Below are 18,853 nucleotides of genomic sequence, written 5' to 3' on the forward strand. Positions count from 1 at the left end.
TGACGATGCCAACTCGCATGTGGCCAACAACGGCGAACAAGAACAGCAAGTTGGGCTAGTTGGTACGTACTGAACGCATAGAGGCGCATGCAATTGAGAAGGCCGAAGATTACACGTGCGTAAGTCAAGCGTCTATTGCTCTATCTGAAAAAGATCTCGCTTTCCTGGAGAGGGTGTTGTAGGGGGCGCGGTTGTTTCTGTTCTTTTTTTGTTGTGGTTTTCCTGGTTATGGGTCTTCATAAATAAAAGTTAGTTGCGAGTGTGCGCTGTCCCCTTCTTGTTGTTCTGTTCCACGTCTACTGTTTCGCGCGCTACCATCATGTTCAACAACGGCGAGCAAATTTCGAAGTTCCAGTCCGAGTCCACCAATGAGGTTGTGACACCAAACTAAGCTCTGCCATCCTGTATCATCAAAAGAGGGTGCTAATGGTGATAGTGGGTCCAGAAGTGGGTGGTGATGCTCTGTTTTACGAGCGTTCTATACATTCGTAAAACAGAGCTGCACCACCTAGCACGCTGAAAGCCAACCATCATAGCGAGTGATACGTCTATCACTCTTGATTTACGGAAAGCGCCGGGCTTTGTGACAATTAAGAAATTAACGTTTCTGCATAAGTGTCACAAAAAGGTGTACGCCTCCGGTTTTCAACAAATCAGGGGAGAAATAACGATGTCAATCGGGATGATGGTTGGCTAGGAGCGTGCTATGTGGTGAAGTTCATTTTTAAGAGTGTAGGCCTCGCTAATGTCCGGTGTAGAGGTGCTTCGCGTGTGCTTCTGACGACTCAGATTTTACGAGAAAATTGATAAGAAGAGGTCGTGCGGCTGTTTTCTTCTGGGAAGAGCGCAACAATATATCATTCACGAGAAAAAGAAGGGCAAAAAAATAATAAAGAAGCGGACTCTGCGGGAAATGACGAAAAAAGTCCATCGCATTATCTTCTCGTTGCAGACCCATTCTAATGAGCCAGATTTTTTTGCATTCGCTCCGTGTTCTCTCATCCCATTTGGATCACCCGTCCATGTGATACTAAAGGAGTCGTGGTAACATTCGAAATTGTCGACTAACCTTTAGGAGCAACGGTTGTTCTCCCTGGCGCTCTAAATCCTTCGTGTCTAAGAATAAGCGGTGAGCCCATTCAGCGACAGAAAGTCAATACCTTCTGCGAAATCATCGTACGTACAGCATAGCCTTGAACGTCCGTTTGATATGCTCCGGAAAAACGGAGCCTTCATCGAAAGAAGCATCGCCCGAAGGCTTCGCGTGTAGTACAGCACTCTCCGTGAAGCCGGCAAAGAAACACCCGTTCCTGATGACCAAACTCAAGGCCAGTCGCAGAGCATAAGCGCCCCTGTTTTGCATTGCAGACTCTCTTCGGGTGTTCCGGTGAACTACTGGATAGGAAGCCACTATCTAGTATCCATTGTTGCGCGCGTTTTACGACACTTGCACGAGCGACTGGAAACGTTTACTGGTGTTTCTAGCCAACAATAGAGGGCGCAATTTTAGCGTAGTATTAATAAACGGAGCGTACACCGGATACAAAGGAGGGCATAGCTAGAGGGGTTTAGAAAAGGATGCGCACCCCAAACCGAAACGCAAGCATCTTGCGCTTGCGACACCATCAAGCGGTAGCGGCAGTATTTATTTTGCGCACGAAATTCAATTAGCTTGAAAACTAAAAGTTTTAGCCCCTAATAGTGTTGTTGAATTTGTTTCACTAAACGATGCCCAAGGGCGACGCTAGTTCACTCTGGGAATCCACGCTATATCAAGAAATAGCGTTGCGCGCCCAACCCCAAACCACAGAGCGTGTGCTGGGCGTGCGCAGTGACGCCCCACTGAATTCCATGGGCACCCCAAAGCTCTTGGGTGCCCACTGTATGTGATGATATTACAGAGCAGTTGCTACAAGTGGCCTTCTCCTGGCTATCGACTGGCTTTTCATGGATTTTCTGAGCATCCTCACACATCTCACCGTTGCACGAATGATGCCCACAGACGATTTCCTCTTCAGCAAAAGGTAACAATAGCGAGGTAATAATAACGTGGAAGGCGTCAGAGACAAGCGTCGTTTTGACATCTTCAGCGATGTTTATGCGCGTACTCCCTATATACGTACGAGAACTAGGCCGTGATTTCTGTGTTGCCACGGTTCGTGGGAACTAACGAAGTTCTCAAGTTGTAAGGATGAGTATTTTTATTTTACTTTTTAAACAACAGCTGCCTCTATGGCGGAAATACAGCTTAGAAAGGGCAACTCAAGATATCTACGATGGCCGTTTGTCCAGACATCGAACAAGAGATATCACATTGTATTACCTTAGAACGTTTTCCGATGCAGACGTCGTTTGCAGATATTGTGCAGACGAAATATCCCGGGGTAAGTTGAGTTTGAGTTTGAATGTAAAAAAAAAGGGGGGGGGGAGAAACTGAATTCGTCACCTGACGAATTCTGCTACTCCCATAAAGCACCCCTAAAGGGATGGACACCACACAAAGGAAAAAGAAAAAGAAAAGAGAAAAAGAGAAAAAACATTACCCCTCCTGGTGACGGAGAGAGAGAGAGGGAGAGATACATGATGACGATGACTGAACTGAACTGTATGTGCACACGCGTATATAGCTGCATCCCCTCGAAGTGAAAGGAATTGCGAGAAACTAAAACAGGAACGAGGAACTCGACGACACATGCCTATAGAAGGCGGTCCTAAAATACATATTCGATATCACTGCTCAGCATGAAGATGACAAGTGCTGATAACGCTGCATCTTTCTTCTTGGGTTCCCATGCACCCAGCACCTTGACTACATCGAAGGTTCTATTGTCCAAGCTGTCTAGAGCAGACTTCCATGTAGCTCTTTGGGATGCATATCTTGTGCAGTGCAGTGTCTTGTGCATGAGTATGCGTTCCCAGTAAATAATTGCTGTCTAGCTCGTACTGCTCAGAATATGTTTAATAACCATTCGAATACACCAAGGTACATCGTTCATATGTGCTACGTACTAGACTGAATATACATAAAGCGTGAAGCCAGACAAAATAGTTGGAAGCGTGACCGAGGCAACCAGCTATAGCTATACTCCTATACATAAAAGTATACACAAATTTTGAAAACTACCAATTGAGTTTATGCTTCTTAGTGCTCAAACGTCACCATGCCAGCACTGGACAGCTGTTTCGGACTTATTGGGCCATCGTCAGCAGTACGCAGGCAGGCAACGGTTGAGTCGGTGGGCGTCAGAAGGCCACGTAGCACGTGAGTTGTTCTGCTAGCTAAACGAAACAGTGGCACTGTTTATCTGTATTACAACGATCTACACCAGTCGCTTCAACTATTATTTTATTTTATTTTTGTGTTTTTGAATCCCCTGCGCCTTGCACCGTTGAGAAACGTCGACTTGCAATGCCTCAAATGATGATAGAACTATACGATAATACTATCTCAATTTACCACTTAGCGCTTCAGTAAATCGTAAGCGATTGTAACAGCTAATACGATCGCTCAGGGACACTTTCTCATTATCTCGCATAAATTAAAACCAGCTAACAGACCTGCCTGTCCCAGTGGTGCTTATCTGCAGATTGACTCAAAGGATAAGCTCGCAAGCCAAGAGAAAGAAAGGAAAAGGAGTGAGTGCTAAACTGGTAAGGTTAAAGATCTAGGTTAGTGAGTTTTAGTATATCGTACGCAAAGGCGACAGCGTATGATATACTAAAGCTCACTAATAGGTCGTTTTAGCAGACCGAAAGCGAAGGTATATCGTATACCCACAGGAACTAATTGCAACGTTTGTGTGAGACAGGATCTTATCCATTGATTGGCCGCGACAGATGCGGCTCTTCGAACACCACATATACATTATCGACGGTTTGCAGATACTCTCTAATATTACTTCATACATGCGCGCACGAATAATTCAACAAATCAGTGACCTACTGCGGTGACCGCCAAAAACTCCAAAGGGACACCTGTTGCGGTCTTTCTGCTCAATGAGCGGAAGTCATCCCCATATCATCGTCATCATATCAATTTGGGATTTGGCGGTCTTTCTGGGATTTCTTTCTTTTCTTTTTTTTTGAGCTCTCGGGTTCGCTTTAGCAAAGGCTCACCAACTACCGTGGGCCCGGTGCATGCGTGGCTGTCCAAGGTGGTTGTCTCCATGCATATTTGAAGAACGCAAACGGACAGGAAGGACTACACGGCTGCATTCCCCGTCCGGGCTAACCTCTCAATTGAATGATGGCAGTTGAAGGGCAACTGCAACTGTTCAACTGCGGTTCAACTGCCACCATTCAACTGAAGTATGCAACTGGGCGTTGTGAGCCTTGTGTTGTGTTTGTCCTTCTTTGTTTCACTGTCTCATCCACTACAACATAGCCTCTCAAATCCCTCCCAAGGAAGTGGACTCTTGTGTCATGTTGTGTGCTACAAGCATGCATGACTATATAGGGTGTTTCACCTAACGTGAAAAAAATAAAAATAAATAATAATCGTATTAAAAAAATGTAATCGACAAAGGCGAAATGGTGCTGACAAGCTGGTGCACGGTGCACTTTTTGAACATGTCCGCGAACGCAACAACTGTCAACCCATATTCTCAAATGAAGAAAGCCACACGAGGGAATTGTGTCAGTAATTCATCATTTAGTCCTTTGCCTCTTCTACGGAGGTTTTTGAGTATATGAGGATTGCTGCCATTAAACGTGTTGCTGTGTAACGAGAATATGTCTGTACTTCTTGTCTCAGGCTTATTTCGCAGCTAAAAAAATTAACTTGACTGAACACTATGGGGTCAACGCTATTTATCACGGGCGAGATTTTGCCAGGACTTCTCACTGCACTGTTATCGAATGTAATTCGCGAGAAAATGAATTTTCCCAATCGAACACCGAACTTTGCCAAGTCAACCTCACGTTTTTTAGACGGATACAGAAAGCGCATGCCGTATTTACCCCCTGTAGCCAGGAGAAACATGCGAAAACCGTCGTTTCGAGGCGTCAAAATTGACGAGTTCAGAAAATCCCAGAGTGCTTAGCGTCGCGCTTTGAACTGTGAGAGTTCACTAATACGAAAGAAACGGGTGGCTTCCAAACTGTTCCGATGTCTTCCCTACCGGTCCATTGTTCACGACGTGTCAACGTCAGCGAAAGCGAAATGTGAAGGATCATTCTTCGTTCGCCCGCTCAGCAAGCGCCCAGGATGCAATGCGTGCGCAAAGAGCACTGGGATTTTCTGAACTCGTCTATTGCCGGCCGCGATCTCTGAAAGACGCGATATGCCACGAGGCCACGCGCCTGCCCTTCCACTTCCCTTCCTTTTTTTTCCATTCTTTTTTATCAGCATTAAACATATCCCCCCTTTCAATTTTCCTTTTCCAAACTTCTATTGATAACGTCAACAACTCAAAGTTATCTGAAATGAGAGCGAGAAGCAAACAGGAAAGGGCGGGTGGCCGTTCTCTTCCGGCGCATCTTGCATTACCTTGACGAAGAACTGAGCTCGGACGACAATATGCGCCTCTCGAATAAGCGACGGTTTTCGCATATTTTTTTCAGCTATTACAAAAGTAGCAAAGGACGTATTTTGCGGTGCAATAAGGTAAATCCGACGTGCGCTTTCCGTTTCCGTAAAAACAAATAAACGAACAAAAACAAAAGGACGACAACAACAACAACAACAAAATAAAAATAAGTGAGGTTGGCTTGGAGGTTGGGTTGGGGAATTTGAATATCTCGCGAATTAAATTCGATAAAAGCGCTGAGAGGTCATGCCAAAATCTACCTCGCGATAAATAGCGTTGACCCCGTAATGTCCAGACAAGTAGATTTTTCAACAGGATCTTTCTTTTTTTTTTTTCACGTTCGGTGAAACACCCTGTATAACCAACACGCTCAACTAACGCTCCGTGTTCAACTAAAGAAGGAAAAGAAATCCATAGTCCGTCAGCTCTCAAAACATTACTGCGCCGCAGATATTGGCTGGACACAGAGTGGTCACGCTCCCCCCTGCGCCAGATAATGTAATCGATCATAACTCACTCTGCTTCCGTATTGGCTGCAAAGAGTGGCCGCGTGACACCACGCGGCGGCAGAAAGCAAGCTTCCCTACTTATGGCGCATGGTGGCGCTGCAGTATTTCTCCTGGCGCGCTATTATTGCAACGGCACGCGTATTTTGTAACAGCGTATGTTATTTTCCTTTTTAATCCTTCATAAGTTGAACACGACTATAGTCTTGTCGTTATCTCCAGATCCCTTTTCAACGCGTCAACACCTTGACGGGCTGGTGCAACGCACAATGGGGAATGATACCTTACTTACGGTTATCTTTATCGAACGACTTCCGAAAGGCGCAAAGCAAGATGCTATCATGGCTCAGATGTACACGTCTGAAGGCAAGGCCTGCTTTTGTGGTTGCTTCAGAATTTTCTACTTCTGCTACAGTTTAGATGAACCGGAAACGATATCGTTAGCGGCAACTATAATTTTGTGGTTGATTTCTCACGACGATGCCGACACTGGTTCACCATTACCGGAACAAGAGCGAGCAGCGGTAATTTCTACCATTTATGGCACACATGTCGGTGAGATTAACGGGAGCCTTCCTTGCTGGCGTGGAGAAGAAGAAGAAGAAAGTACGTATATGCCTCGTCATATCTCACGTTGCCTCGGACGGATCTAACTGTCATTAGGAAAAATATGATAGCAAGAATGTTTCCCTATCCTTCACACCGCGGCTTGCCACTGGTTTCCACTACATTACAGGTAACAACGTCGTCGCTACCTAAATGTCTGGATTTTTATGCTTCTTTCCGACCCAAATGGCTTTGCACTGCGACTGGCCGCCTTTTTTCTTTTTCTTTTTGCTTTCGCAATAAAAGCAGTTCATCCTTTGCACGGCCCATACTTCGCATATATATATATATATATGCGAAGTATGTGCGATATGTATATGTATATATACATATATATGTATATGCGAAGTATATATATATATATATATATACATATACAGGGTGCCTTTTTCTATACAGATTTTTCATTAAAAAACTATAAGAACTCTAGACATGCTGTTTTCACTTCTACTCGTATCACCTCTGGGCCGGCGGACGTTCTTGGCCATATTTTGCTCAACCGCCAACTGACTAATTACTTGGAAATCGTTAATTAACTTTTCAATTATGAAAGCTACGAAGTTGTCCCAAGGAGAACATTTGTTCCTTACGGTGACCTGATACCGTAGCCGTTTTCGGAACAAAAATCTGTTCGGCAGATCGTCCGCAAAAAAGCCGTGAAGGAACACCATTTTTTTCTTTATGTTGTTCATTACGCATCTTCGGAGACCCGTCTTTCCTTCACCCCCAATGTGAGAGGTATAATTAAAAAGCTTTTATAATTAAAGGTCATTAGGCATTTCACGGTTGAGCAACACATGGCCAAGTACGTCAGCCGGCCCAGAGATGATAGAAGTGAAAACAGCATGTCTATAGCCCTTATAGTTTTTAATGAAAACTCTGTATCGAAAAAAAAAAACCCTGTATATAAAATGCAAAGAGAAAGTGTCTGAAGGCTGGGAGTTAATATAAAATAATGAATAAGTGAGCCGGAGACGGAAGTTACATGAAAGGAAGTAAAACACTTAGTAAGTAGTTTAATGCATTAGGTAACGGAAACAATTAACTCTTAGATTTAAAAAGTTACAAAAATACAGATGGTCGACGGTTCGGAGGAAGCTCCTCCTTCTTCAGCTGATGAAGAAGGAGTAGCCCTGAAGAAGGGTGAGCTTCCTCCGAAACGTCGACCATCTGTAACTTTTTAAATCTAAGAGTTAATTGTTTCTGTTACCTAATGCATTAAACTACTAAGTGTTTTACTTCCTTTCATGTAACTTCCGTCTCCGGCTCACTTATTCATCATTGTATATATCAATATACTACACATATAAAACCCATCAACGTGCGCAAAAGCTTAATACCCTGGGTAGTCGAATTTTCTCATTCCGAAAACGGAGTCGTGCAATCCCCTACCCCGGACGAGAACACAGGGCCAGCATCGCCTTTCAAAGGAAAAATTTCAAGTGGAAAATCCTCCTCCTTAAGCCACATCTCGATAGGATTACCCGTGAGATAAAAGCGAAAACAGAATCCGCTGCACGAAGTTTTTCAAGAGCGGAACGAGTTTTGAATACTTTAGCGACTGTTTTTTTGGGCTTCATACTTATACTCGTACAGAACTTTCGCATAGGGCAATTACAAATAACAACGTAAGGGTTTATATGACAGAGAGAGAGTAAAAGCATGTTCGAGCGAAAAAGGAGCTTAAAAAAAATTGAGGTACCGCTTCCGCCATGTAAAAAATACCCCTGGCACGACGAACTTCGAAGCTTTCCACAATGATGCAGTGCCAAACAATCGTAAAAAAAAGTATTGTCAAAAATTTTCCGCTTCCAGACCTGTCCTAGTAAACTAGGAAAAATTAAAAAACGGTTTTTGCAGATACCCTATTCTGATATTGGTCTCGAGCTGTTGAGCAATCGATTGGGCTTTGCAGTTAAATCTGTATACTAGAAGTGGTATACAACAAAATTGCATATTCCCGCAAATGGCTTATGCGCAAAGCAGCGATTTTCACATACAATTTTAGCCCATGACAAGTCCTTCAACGTCTAATTTTGCTCCCAAACGCTCTTTTTATTCATCTTATCTTAATTTCAAGCCCCGTCCTTTATCACGCGTCATCACCCTGCACGCGCGAAAGAGGAGCACAGAGGAGATCGGTGCAGGGTGGTGACCAGCGTTCGAATCACGCTCCCTGCTGCGCTGTTCCTTCCTGCGTTTTCCTCTCACACGTTCATGCACATGTTCCCTGCGAAGTCGGCCCGGGACCCAGTGTAACCCTCGTCCCTCCCTTTGCACAATGCAGGCCGGTAAAGCTTTGTCGCAACGACTGGTGCGCGACTCAATTTGTGTTGCGACGGGAGACTCACAGTCCATTCTGACGGGCTGGGACCGCTTTCGTATACTCCGGACACTGGAGAGAATCGATAATGGACACTTTGACATGCGGCATTGACATTCTGAAAGTGCTCAGAGACTGGACCGATGCCCGTGTGTCTCTGTTACGTTCGCCCATACCATTTCCTCGTGTAATAGAAGGGGCGATCGACTTCATTTTAAAAGGTTATTAGCTTCGCGTCGCAGCAGCCGAAGAGTTTCAAGAGCTGAGTCTATATCCAGAGGCACTCCGGGCACTAATAATACGCAAAACACTGAAGCTTCACTCTCTCACGACACACAAACTATGTAACTATGTATCGTGCCATTCATAACCTTGACTAAACGTGAAGTTGCAGCCTGAATACGAAATTATGGGCCATATACACTTTGTCTACCAAAAATGCGTACAAATTATGGATATTTTTCATTTCAATACTTCGCAGTTAAACTATGGAATTCATTGCATGAGTCTATTCAGGGCTCTAAATCACTATTTATATTTATACAAAAAGTAAGAAATTATTTCAAATCTCAAAGTTGATGAGATGTAAAACCATACGAAATTATTATTATTACAGCATATCTGGCTCTTGTAGTAAAGCTTGAGGTATGTGCATTATGTGTAAATATGTTGAACGACAGTATCATGTTTGTGTACCTGCATAATATGTATTTTTTTTTTCTTTTCGTCGTATTGTTATGACTGGGATCACGTCCTGTACAGCGGACAACACTGAAAATTGGTATTACACACTATTACATCGGAACTTTGTTATTTTAGTAACCATATTATTAGTTTTCTTGTTTACTATGAATTCTGAAACCCCTGTTAACAGTTTAACCTGTTAACCCCTGTTTTTGCGAAGTAGCCCAGCGCTGGCCGCTGTTCGATGGAGGCTCTCCCTACTTCTCTGCTGCGCCTGCGCGCTCCTTCTGTTCGCGGCCTCTTTCGAACGAACAAACTCTCTCTATGAACCTCTGTGAACAAACAAGTCCTGACGCTGTCTGGCTTCTTGAACGTCTACACATTTTTTCGACGGCTCAGCATTTCATTTCAGTTCGCTTATCCGTTTATCCTCAGATGTGGATCGTTGTGTGGATTGCAGGGGCGGATCTTATGGTGGATTGTGATGGATTGTTATGTCGGGCCCAGTGTTATACGCACGCAATGTGGTTGCCGCCGTATGTGTCAGGAGTACGGATTCATTTCGAATATCTAGTACAGTGTTGCCCGTAATATTTAATTGTAATTTTCTAATTAATTGCACCGTCGATTGGAATGGAACTTGCGCAGTTTTTGTCCTGGTGGCTTGGACTATCGAATAGCCACACTAAATGACATTTGATCGGTGCTGCTTTACAGTACCTTTAAATATTATGGTCACTCTGGAATTGGCAAGTTTGGTTATTTGCTCAAGTGCCCTGCAAAAGGGGCTCAGCCCCTCTCAAGTGAAATGTGGTGCCATGCAGTGCTGAGCTCATATTCTTTGCACTATCATCCGCGATCGAGGAAGCCATATAAAGAAATCACCGGTATCTCTAAGAGAACGGAAGTAACTTTAGTCTTACGGTTAGTTTTAGGTACTTCGTAATTTAGTCGCCTTGGGGAGTAAATTTCAGCGCAAGGGGACCAAAGTCGGGAATATAATGGCTCCCCATGCTACACGTTTTGATGTAAATGGTCCCTAAGTTCCCTAAACCATGGAGACGGGACAAGGCTGTCTGCATGTGCTCCTTGCTCCCCGGGCCTATCTGGAAAAGCAGAAATCCGTCTCTCCACATTTATTTTGTTTAGTGGAAAGATGAAACCGAGAGTCTCTCCACATTATTTCTTACTTTCGGTCTGATTTTTGGTATACGACTCCATTCCAAACACGTGACTCTGTATTCCATATCACTTCAGTCGCCCGGCTCGCGCAAATATAACTTTTGCGCTTACTAGCAGTTGGAACACCCTGTAAGGTAGGCCCTTCTCCCTGTTCTTTTCTAGTCTCAAATGCGTTTCTTTTTTTTTTCTTTTTTTCATCGTGCTTCATATTTCGGCGGCTCCAAGTTCTCGTAACATGATCGTCAAGCTTCATTCCATTTTGCGAACGGCCCCTTACTCGCGATCTTTCTAGCCCGATTCTCGTCTGCGAGAAGAAGAAGAAGTAAAAAAAAAAAAAGAATAGTTCCCCCTTTTTTGCTTTCATGCGCAACTAGTAATCGATTTCCACGTAGTCTGTAGAAAAGCGACAAAAGCGCAAATATTCGTGACATACAACTCCTTTCCTACTTGCCATTCCAGAAGGGATTTTCATTTCCTCAGCTCGACTTTCACATGCCACAACGAGATCAATTTATCACGGCCTAGCCAGAACTCCCGACTCTATTCGGCGTCCGCTCCTCTTACGCTCACCCCTAAACGGCGAAGGTGTGATGTAAAGCCGACGGTTCTGCTGTGTCGCGCCCAAATGGATGTTCTCACTTCTTTCTTTCTTTTTTTTCTTTTTTTACGTTGCCTCTTCCATCTCTTATTAGGATTGAAGGCACGTTGGTGATCATTAGCGCTTTCGGAAAACTCGGTCTATACAGTCGGTGTTGTGTATAAAGCCGATTACAACTTCGTACGTGGTTTGTGCTTTTCTGGTGTCGTCACAACGCTTCGGAAATCTGCACCATTGTTACTGCGCCCAGCAAAACGAAAGTTCGTTCGCTGCTCATGCACGCAACAGCTTCAGCACTGACATAGCCGTACGTGAGTATACTGTTTAATGACTGAATGCAGACGAATCCGTTGTGCTAGCGACCGGGCGCATACTGAAAGCCAGAACGCAAGAACATCAAACATCGCGCTCTCGCGACTCTTCGTCGATGTCAACTGACGCCACCACAAACCAGGGGCGGATCCAGACCCTTGGTTTGGGGTTGGTGGGGGTGGTTTCTTTGTTGGACCGCGTAGTGGGGGAGGGGGGAGAGGGAAATCCAGTGTATAAATTGACGTGTTTTTTTTGGGGGGGTGGGGGGGGCCCATCCACACGAGTGATATTCCCTAGAATACTCCATGTCCAGCGGAAGACGCGCAAAACGTCATAGCTTTCTGCCGTCACGTGAGCACGAGCGTATGACGTCATGCCTTTTCGTGCTCTTCGAACAAGTAACATCCTGCAATTTAGCAGACGACAGGGCTGCAGTGGTGTCGTCTGCTACGTGCGCAATGCGTCTGTCCCGATATTACGGCAACGCCGTGAGAATACTCAACATAAGACGCTGCGGAACTTCCTTCCCGCGAGCATTTTTGTTCTCTATTGATTTTTCTCCCACTAGAACATTTTACGGGAATATCGCTCGTGCTACAATTCTCTTCTTTCCTTCCTGCATTCACACGAGCGGTATTCCCTAGAATACTCCATGTCCAGCGGAAGATGCGCAAAATGTCATAGCTTTCTGCTGTCACGTGAGCACGAGCGTTCGACGTCGTGCCTTTTCGTGCTCTTCTAACAAGTAACATCCTGCAATTTAGCAGACGACAGGGCTGGTGGCGTCGTCTGCTACGTGCGCAATGCGTCAATCCCGATATTATGCCGACGCCGTGAGAATACTCAACATAAGACGCTGCGGAACTTCCTTCCCGTGAACATTTGTGTTCTCTATTGATTTTTCTCTTACCAGAATATTCTACGGGAATATCGCTCGTGTTACAATTCTCTTCTTTCCTTCCCTTCGTAGATGTGAGGAAAGTAGACGTTGCTTTGTGCTATGCAGCGAAGTAATAACGGGCTGTGTTCCCGCCTCTATTCACAGCTGTTACCTGGCCGATGTAATAATAAACAAAACCAAGAAATCTATATTTAATAAAAAAGAAACAGAGACGGCCACCATGAAGGCGAAGTGAGCGTGACACATACCCATTTGCGATAAGCGTCGCTGACGCTGGAGAGTTTCTTTTTCTTTTATTTTTCTGGGCTTTAGAGGCACATGTGGTGGCTACCCAAACAATAGGGCAGTAGAATGAGGGAGAGAGAGGAAAAAATAGTATGACGCACATTGTTTTGCTTTTGTAATAATTATTAGGTGTGTACAAGAAGCCTGCCTGGTCCGCTAATGGTTCCCCGGTGGTCAGCAACTAGTCGTTATTCCGCGGCTATGGGCATTGTTCGCAGTGACAAGACAGAAAGAGTTCGTCTGCGAAACCAACAAAACGTCGCGCCTACCGTCAAAATGAGGTGGGGGGGGGGGGGGCAATAAAAATTCCGATCTGTCGTTGTCGGAATTTCACGCGTGCACGAGACTGTATCAGCGGGCCGATAATAAACTGCAGGGGTTTTTGCTCTAATTATTCGTTTTCTTATTATTTTTAAATTGCTATTAAAAATTTTCTCTTTTCCAATCTACCTAACTGGATCAAAATTTATCTTTGATACGCAAAAATAACATGCGCGCATCAAATACAGGAGCATCGCCGGATTTTCCGTGATACGTATAATCGTAACGTAAGCGTGGCGATGCTTCCTCCACGTTTCATGTCGTAACGACATGGGTGCCGTTTTAGGTACGGACTGGAACTGGGCACAGAGCAAAGATACCGAAACGGAAGCCGCAATCAGACCGCGGGAAATACGCCGGCAAGAAATTTAGCGGTTCTATAAAAACGCTGCAAAAGAATCTAACTCTGTGCCGTATGCTCCGAAGGTCAGCAATAAATAAATAAATCTTCGTTAAGCCTTTGCAGCAATGTAAAATTAAAAAGAAAGAAGAAGAAGAACAGGCTGGCCAATGTCAACGCGTTGACTTGGTGGTCGCTATGCTATCCCTGTGATGTGATGTGATAAAGAAAAAAAATGGGTTATCCCTATAACCAGTCATGATCCGATTTGTTCAGCAGTTCGGCGGATTCCCATGAGCCGGACCGCGAATAAATAGCACAACGCTTACTACTGGTCGTACTGGTCGACTACTCTTCTGTGGGGGTGTTGAATCCCCTATGCACCCTTCCTCGCTACGTCCCTGACACTAATGGGAGACATGCTCTACTAGAGACACTAATGACAGGACTCTTCATGTGCGTCCCGCTCTCCATTTTATTTTTTCCCTTCTTCAAAGTTTCACAAGCACTGTGTGGATGAAAACTCTTCATTCAACGGACGGAGTTGGTACATATTCATAATGAAACTGCAGCAATAGACGACGACAAAAGGCTAAGACGAAGTAGACAGTAGACCCCTTTCATGCGATACATTCTACGTGGGGCAATCAGGTAGATGCCTGAACATCAGGTTGCTAGAACATGCTTCCTCTTTGGGCGGGACTCCTTCTGGACATTTAGCTGTTCACTGTAGAGATTGTGTAACGAATTCGATTTCTTCCTTTTTATTTTTTACATCAAACTCAAACTCACTGTGTCTCGTGCGCACCCGTGCTCGATAAAACGACTATCATTGCCCAACACAGGGAGCAATCAGTGCGGGAAATTGGCTGACCTCGCTTACCTCCTACGAAGAAGAAGAACACGAAGAAATTATCGAAGCCCATAACATTCTTGTGTTGGGAGATCGTTGCATTAGTTCACCTTCAATCGCTCTGACAAAGTTATAAGGGGATTATCTTGGCATGGCCCCCATAATGTGAAAACCGCACCCGCTTACTTGCTGCGGTTGTTGTGGGTGTTATCTCTCGCTAACTTTCGGGGTACGCATGTTTTCCTGAGGTGATACTATTTTGGTTCCTGTTTTTTTAGGCGAGCGTAACATGCCTGCGACTGTTTATAAACATTGTGAGTTGATTAAATTTCACCAGTTGAGAGTCTGCAGGTGTCATGTCTACTTCGTCACCTTTGGTCGTCGTCTATTGCTGCAGTTTCATTATGAGAACTCCTCAGTACGATGGGAAAGTTCACCATATTCGCGATAACGATTCAGAACCGGCGGAACCGTTTGACTAACCACCCCCCAGCATTCGTGCAGTATCTATATAACGGTCACTCGGAAGGAATCCACAGCGAAGAGCGCGAGTCGAGCGGACAAAACCCTGTTATTCCACTACATGGTCAACACAAATCTCATGCGAGCAAATACCTGTCACAGTGTCACGACCTGATGTTGCCTGAGACAGCTTTCTTTCCCGGTTTATCTTGACATCTTCTATGCGGGCAGCGTAGGCGAGTACAACGCGAGACAGTCATTATATAGGAGGGCCTTTTCTCATACGGTCAAGCAGTGTCCATTTAATACAGCCCATTTTTTTCTCTTACACTGAACAAACAAACAAACAGCTGATATGATTCGTTCTAACCAATTAATGGTCGATCGATTGATGCTGTCTTGGCGCCGTGAAGCATCTGGCTGTAAGCGCTGTGTAATTATTTACTGGTATACGATCTTGCCTTATAAAAACATGTTACGGATACGTAAAGGGGATATGTTTAATGGCGGAAAAAAAGTACGTAGGTTCTTGTGCATTTCACACATAATCGCGTCGAGAATTGTAAATAGTGTCTCTATATGTAAACAGTGCCGTGTAATGTGTGCTCACAATGTTGAATATCAATTTCCTCATACCAGCGCGACACGGACAGGGGCAGAGAGGGTAGCCCAAGGGACTAGACGCGTGGGGTTAGTACGCGTCCAGAGTAAACTTCAGAAGGGTTTGTTCCGACATACGTACAGGACACAACTGTGCACAAAATCGCTACGGAAGAAGTTTTAATGACATTCCGCCTTCAGCAGGCGTAGCCCCAAGCAATATTCGCAAGATGGCACGATGAAATTCACCCAAAGTGTGAAGCAGCTTCTTCTTCTTCTTGTTTTTTTTTTTTTCCTGGCGAGACAATCACCTCGGCCTCGTAGACCTCGGCCCTACAGGGAGGTTGTAATGATGAGCCAGGTTAGTGAAGTAACATGTAAGGCAATCAGTGAGATACGCAGGAATGTCGTTTAAAACACGGTTGCGCGTGGTTCACTTATTGGTCGCCTCCAATCACAAGCACATCAACTCAACACGTGAACGACCGATTATCGAACACGTCATCCGAAGATGTGGTGAAGTTAGCTCCTCTCATTAGCGACGTTGCAGAAATTGTTGGTTCAGCAGGCTTTTCTTTTTTCTTGGCAAACCTGCTGAGAGGGCTCACTTTAGCAGGTACGGCGTATTTGGTGGGCATGACAAAACCCAAAACGAGGCGGGAGGTGCGCCGATGTACAACCTTCCAGCTTGGACAAAGTTGATCCTATACTGCCAAGTCGATCTCATAGTAAGCGGCTTTTCAATTTCTGTATGACAGAAAAGGCAGCGACAGACGGAGACATGGACGGCAGCGATCGAGTTAAAAAGAGCCGCAATTGCGTCTGTCGCAAGGCATTCTAAAAAACGAAAAGGAAAAAGAGAGAGAGAGAGAGGGAAACGCATTACTCGATGGACTAAAAGCAACACTGCGAAAACTTCTATTACCCTTTTATGCTACACGCAGCAGGGAAAAGTGTTTTGCCTGTTTTTGTTGTCGCTTCGCCCAGCACTCGGGTTTCTGCAGATTTTAAAGAACCGATTACCCTCATAAAACGCGCATCGCAGCAGAGAGTCTATATATGTTATATGTAATTTGTAATGAGGCGGCTAGCCGGAGAAGCGAGTATAGTATGCCGAAAGTGACGCAGCAGCTTTTATGCGTCCCAGGGGTCACGTCCATGATCTCAAGAGAGATGGAAATTCTTTGAGTGGCATGGAAAGGTTCTCGTATTATACGCAAAATGAAGCTTAAGGCCCAAAAGAAACACTCTACCTGTACGCTGTAGAAAACTGTGTATTTGTGTAGTTTCCCTTTCTTTTCTGAATAACGCGTCCTGGAGTAGCCAGTCCCGAGTGGCTCGAGACTAACATCTCCATTTTTTTTCTTTTACAAATCAATCAATCAATCAAACACTGTACCGAGTGGCTCGGGACTAACATCTGAATTTTTTTTTCTTTTACAAATCAAATCAAATCAAATCAAACGCTGACTCCGCGTGCAGGTAGTGGGCAATGTACGTATAATAGTAATTACATCTTATATATTATAATACCATATCTGTAACGGTGCTCAGTATCTTTATTCCGCATAACACTACTTGCCCTCCGGATATATTGCTGTTTCTATTATTACACTATTATTACATTATTATTACACTCTTAAAACGGTGGTGGTGGTGGGTGGTGGTAGCGCTAAAAGAGCTCGCCGTTGTCGGCCTCACAGAGGTGGGCAACGTCAAGACTAGCGCTCTGGGGAGAAAATGGCACTTTACCGCACGGACTCTCCTAGCCAACAACCGTCTCGATTGACATCATCCACTCACCCCCCCCCCCCTTTTTTTTTAATGGGAACGCCGAAGGCCGATTATTGCATAGAATGATACCGTACAATACCGTGATCATTCGTGATTTGTGTGAAAAGTACGAGGCCTACACCCTTTTGAGACACAACAGCAACAACTTTATTTTATGATGATCACGATTTCGGAGTTTCATCGCCAGGGGGCGATACTCTACCCCCATTGCTGGTGGCAATGCGGGAAATGGAATAATGTCGTGACACTCATCTCATGTAGCTATGATCATTGTCATAAAAAAGGCGTGGGCCTCGCGCTTTCCACAAATGAGGAATCATTACGGTATCATTTAGTGCATGCAAAGCCAGCCTTAACCGTTAGTGAAGTTGGGTATAATCTCTCCGCTGAGCATGCAGAGCTGCCTCAGAGCGCCCAACAACCATCTGTCCCCGATGCGCTTCGTCCGGAAATTTTCCGATCCTATGACTTCCACAAGCGGTTCGGTTATAAGCAAAGCACCTATAACGCGCTTACCCTTAAATTCCTCCAAAGTACCACTACCCCAAATTCGAACCGCATGAATGATCTCAAAGCGAGTGCTTACCGAAGGCTCTCGTGAATTCCTACTACCTGGTTTGACAGCGCCTCCAAGGAGAAGTGATCTCACTCTCTCTGTTTTTTTTTTTTTTTTTTTTTTTTTGTGTGTGTGTGTGTTGTTGTCTACTTACCTGGAAGTTCGAATCTCGAAATTGAAACAAGTTAAGTTACTGAGTACGTGCTAAATGCCCAACCATGAATTTTTTTTTAAGCAGAATAGTACTAGATACCCACAAAAGTAACTCGTTACTTTCAAGTTACGATTCGTGAAATTTACTGCCAAACAAATACAAGCAAAGCGATGACAAAAACAACTCGCTTTTAACGTGATACCTTCTTGGTAGGCGCTTACCTCCGCGGACATCTCGCCCGGTGTCGCTAGCGCGGATACACGATATACTGTACTGACAGGATTCTGCGTTCGCTATTTCTCTATGAAAGACGGTTCAATTTACCTGGTTTCGACAGACACTGAGCACTCACCAACACGTCCTTCAGGCAAACACATTGTCCCTCCCAAGTATACACTAAACCCAAGGGGCCACCCGCTTTTGCAGGCTACGCCGCTGAATGACGAGGTGCCCCGGAATATCTGAAGTGAAATGTATGCATATGTAAGTGGCATAGCGCCCAAGCAGAACAGACGAAGTTAATCTCCTCGACTTACCTGTCTTCCGAAAAAAAAAAAAATTTTAGAAAAATAAGCGAAAAGGAGTAAATTAAGAAATGAGCACACGTTACCCCCCAAAAGTATTTAAGTTAAGATACCAAGTACTGCCTTTTACTGCCGCCTACAACAACCCCCACCCTCCAAGGAGAAGAACCTGATACGAATACGTTTGATACGACTTACTTTTTCTTCGATCGTATACTTGTTAGCATTTTAATTTATTCCTAATTTCTACTACAATTCCAAACGGTCGCTGAGCGCTCAGCTATACGTGTCATGGAGCAGACGGATCCACATTAGTTGTGAAAC

General features: G+C 44.6%; 1 protein-coding gene across 4 annotated transcripts in view; it reads right to left on the minus strand.

The window, feature by feature from the left end:
• The window catches only part of LOC135400948 (uncharacterized), a 203,243-nt gene that overhangs the window by 86,663 nt on the left and 97,727 nt on the right, over positions 1–18,853 (minus strand). The gene's annotated exons all lie outside the window — the stretch shown is intronic.

Source organism: Ornithodoros turicata, chromosome 7, assembly GCF_037126465.1.
Source record: "Ornithodoros turicata isolate Travis chromosome 7, ASM3712646v1, whole genome shotgun sequence".
Classification (NCBI taxonomy): domain Eukaryota; kingdom Metazoa; phylum Arthropoda; class Arachnida; order Ixodida; family Argasidae; genus Ornithodoros; species Ornithodoros turicata.